At 36.2% G+C, this 4444-nt stretch overlaps 1 non-coding gene across 1 annotated transcript; it reads right to left on the reverse strand.

Moving 5' to 3' along the window:
• Positions 1 to 2532: 2532 nt before the first annotated feature.
• Positions 2533 to 2639, reverse strand: LOC123840024 (U6 spliceosomal RNA). Its single transcript, XR_006789852.1, has one exon. It is a non-coding gene; the product is annotated as a U6 spliceosomal RNA (small nuclear RNA).
• Positions 2640 to 4444: the final 1805 nt, after the last annotated feature.

A 4444-nucleotide genomic window follows, 5' to 3' on the forward strand; every position in this document is an offset into this window, starting at 1 on the left:
AGTCAGACATAAGAAAAGTGAGTAAGTTAGGAAGAAAATTAGAAAATTCAATGAAATGGAAAATGAGAGAGGCCACGAAGAGTAAACAATTATGCAGAGGTATCTAGGAGGAGAAAACATCATGATTATTTAATTAAGGGGATCAGACATCTGATAATAGCCTCATGGTAGGTATGGTAATAGATTCTTGAAAGAGAGAAAATCTCAATTTTATGACAGCATTAAGAATCCCTACCCAAATGCCAGATTCTAATCTCAATTACTCCTCTTACTAGCTGTATGATACTGGACAAAATACTTCAATGTCTGTGCAATGTGTTCTCATCTCACTGGCTTGTTATGAAGATTAACATATGTCATACATGCTTAGAACAATGCCTGGAAAATCTTGTGCTTGTTAAATTAATACATTTTAAAAGATTTTTAGTTCAGGCAACTGGATTCACTACTTGGACCCACATTGTCAGAGTAGGAGTTTGGATGTTAACAACACAAGATTTTTAATCCCCAGGAGTCCAAGAAGGAGTTTCTCTGCTCTTACTTCAATAGTATATCAAGGAATCCTCTGTCCTCATCTCTGAAAATGAATCAACTGTATATCACAATGTGTATAATTCAGCCTATTGGAAAAATGGTTGACTTTTCTATGATATGAAGGTAAAGGGAATAATTCAGACTTTTTTTTCAGTGCTTATTCATAGTTCAAAGAGCATGTCACCACTCAACCCATCAAATAGTTTTCAGACATCTGCCTTTTTTGGCATCAAATATACCTTGTTACCCAACACGAGAGTAAATTATCCTATACCCAAACATACCCTCTTCTCTATCCCAGACACAACTATGTTCTGCACTATTTCAACAAAGTTATTGTTTATTTGCTAAAACAAATACATTAGTAGAAAATTTGGCACAATCACCCACGTTGTACTTTTCATCAATACTAATCTTGCATGAATCCTTCCACCTAAGAAGGATAAGTAGCAATGACCAGAAAAAATTTAGGAAAGCACAGTTCCATAAAAGAAGGCTAGATTTTTCTGGGCACATCCCATACACTATGATTTAATTTAACTGCCACCCAACAGTGCAACTGCAAAAATAAAAGTGACATTGGTTTATTTCTCTTGTGTTTGATTGTTAAACAGGACATAGAAAATAGTGGACATGACAAAAACACTGGAGGTTTTGACTAAAGCAAAAGCCATACAGTGTGGTTATGTACAATAAGGCGATGGTTGTTCAAATGTAGGGTTCAAACTGGTGGGATCAGTATCACCTGGAAATCTGTTAAAAAATGCAAATCCTCAGTCTCCACCCTGGGGGTCCAGCAATCTGTGTTTTACTAAAAACCCTTCAGGTTATACTGATTAAATGTAGGAGGGGGAAGTTTTTTTTTTTTTTTTTTTTTTTTTAAAGATTTTATTTATTTGACAGAGAGAGATACGGCGAGAGAGGGAACGCAAGCAGTGGGAGTGGGAGAGGGAGAAGCAGGCTTCCCGCGGGGCAGGGAGCCCGACGCGGGGCTCGATCCCAGGACGCTGGGATCATGACCTGAGCCGAAGGCAGACGCTTAAGAACTGAGCCACCCAGGCGCCCCTAGGAGGGGAAGTTTTGACTCAAATATGGAACCACTTACAGACCTTTTAACAACATATAAATTTAATATGCATGAAATTTACACTTCTTTGAATCAGGTGTGTAGAGAAAGACCTATCTTTACATCTCTTTAAGTACAAATGATGTGACCTAGTTCTCATTGATTGCAGGATAGTTACTATTATCCATTAAAGAAAGATAATCCTCATGTTATTCCATTTGGAACTGAGTTACTTTTGTCATAACTCCTTATTCAATCAAGGCTCTCAGATTTCTCTCCCTTCACATTTATATTTTATTTCTCCCTGGAGTGTGTGGGCTTACATATGTTTTTTAATTCAAGGAGGAAAGGAACAAGAAGCCTCATAACTTTTCTCCATCTATACTGATCCCTGAGTAGGGGGATCTTCAAAGCTGTGTACATCAATCATTATTGATACCTTGGACCTGCTATGTCCTCAGATAGCCAGCTCCACATACTCCACCTTTACCTTATCCTTCTTCCAGAGTACTTAGGGGGCTCTTTTTAATCTAACCCGCATTTTTATCCCTCAGAGGAGATAGAAAGATTTAGAGAAGCCTCCTCTACTGCAGTGGGGTGTGCTGGACTCTGCACGCTGCCCAAGGGGGTGAGACCTGCCCGAGTAATTCCATCTTCATTGTTATTTTCCTCTCTGACAATGTGCAGAATGAAACACTATTCTTGGTAGTATGCAACCCTAGCCTCTAAAAGCTGACTGTTTTTTTTTATTGCTTCCCTTTTAGTTACAACCTGGGGATTTAGCCCAGGGGTTGAAGCACTGGGTCCCTTCTCAAGGATCTACATCACATAGATTCCTCAGATCATCCTCTTGCCAGCTCTTAGACTAGGGAAAGTATTAATTCCAAAATCAGTTTGTGTAATTCCCCTGTCCTTTGTCTATAGCTTACCCTTCATGCACCTGATCCTTCACAAATTTGCTTGCCATCCTGGTGCAGGGGCCATGCTGTTCTTCTCTGTATCCTTCCAATTTTAGTATATGTGCTGCTGAAGCGAGCAGTGCACCTGATCCTTCAAGTTGTAGTATTTAACAGGTGTTAAATATCCTAAGCTTTTGGAATTGCCTTCATTGTACCCTAACCCTATCTTTGAAGTTTTTTACTCTTAACAATTGCAGCTTTTAAAAAAAGATTTTATCCATTCATTTTATGAGAGAGAGAGAGAGCTGGAGTGGGGTGGGGTGGGGGCAAGGGGAGAGGGAGAAGCAGACTCCAGCTGAGCAGGGAGCTGGAGGTGCTATGTGGGGCTGGGTCCCAGGACCCTGAGATCATGACCTGAGCCGAAGGCAGACACTTAACTGACTGAGCCACCCAGGCGCCCCTCAGCTTTTTTTCGATATAAAATACATGTTTTCAAATAAGTATACAGAATAAATGGTTGGATTATACAATATTAAATGTTGCCTTTAAAACTATTTTCTCCACATTGGATTTGAAAAATAATCTATAAAGAAAGTCCATTGATTTTTTTATTCTAAGGGTGTTCATCCAACCTTTGAGACAATGCACGCCATGGACTTAACTAGCATCAAGGCCTGTTGGGAAGAAAATGCCTAAAAACTGTTTTTAAAATCTTTAAATTTGGTTGCAGAAGCAACTCTGGTTGAAGAGCAGAGAATAAGCAACAATAAATTTATTTATTTAATTATTTAGCACAACACATATTGATTTGAAGAGACCATCTTTAAGTACTGGTTTTGGAAACTAGAACAATGAACAAACTAGAACAACAAACAAACATTGTTCTAAACACTGAACAAAAATTAAAACAAGTAAGAATCCTCGCCCATATGTACCTTTCAACTTAACAAAACCTGAATTAAAGAATGTTGCCTCTTTGTGTCACTGGGCAGTCATTACTGTTAACTTCTAAAGGTCTTATGCCACTTTGAAACATGTTTTTGAGCATACTTAAAGGAGGCAGATTTGTTTTAAAGTCATTGCTTTATTAGTTTTCTCTGTGTAGAAATACATATTTCAAATGGAAAACCAGGCCTTGGTTAGTTTTAACTCATTGATAAGAGTGTACGGATATGCCATGAGACAATCTGTGAACGTAATTTATACATATCTTTTGATTTATAATAGGGACTACATATAGTCCAGAATATGAAAATCTATTAACAATATTATGGGAGAAGCTCTGATAATTTAGAACTAACTTTCATGTTTTTCAGTCATGAATAAAATATTGTCATAAGAAAAAAATCTACTTATTGAATTAGGTCACCTTCATTGCTATGAAAGTGTTTATGTCTAAGAAAAAATGATGGAGAAAATATAAATTATATGATTCTTTATCTTATATCATCTAGAAATATAAATGGTATATTAAATTATAAAATGTCATATCTTCTTAAATTTTTGAATCATAGTGAATAACAATAAAGATTAAATTCTAGCAGTAAAAATATTCTTATCTAAACAGCCTTGAAGCATATCTTTCACTTTTACAAATATGTTTTTCTATCTAAATACTATCATGTATTTATGTCCTATAAACAGTAAACTATTTTCTAGTATTTCTAGTAAATATTTTTATTATTTACTTTGAAAACAGCTCAAATTCCATTCAATTTAGGAAAATAATTTGGAATTTACCTCATTGCAAGGTTTAAAATATTTGTTTTAATGCCAAGCATTTGCTATATTTCAAAGCCTAATTTCAAAAGTGGGTATTGAGAGGAGGAATAAAACAAACTGTATATTTTGCTAATGGTGCAAACTAGTCCGAATGAACAGACAGGCTGAAAATAGAAAAGTCGATGGAGTAATCAATAAACTCAAAGAAGAATGAAATAGAGGA

This window comes from Mirounga angustirostris, unplaced genomic scaffold, assembly GCF_029215605.1.
Source record: "Mirounga angustirostris isolate CCGP_5_RB_7025 unplaced genomic scaffold, mMirAng1.0.hap1 SCAF_3, whole genome shotgun sequence".
Taxonomy (NCBI): domain Eukaryota; kingdom Metazoa; phylum Chordata; class Mammalia; order Carnivora; family Phocidae; genus Mirounga; species Mirounga angustirostris.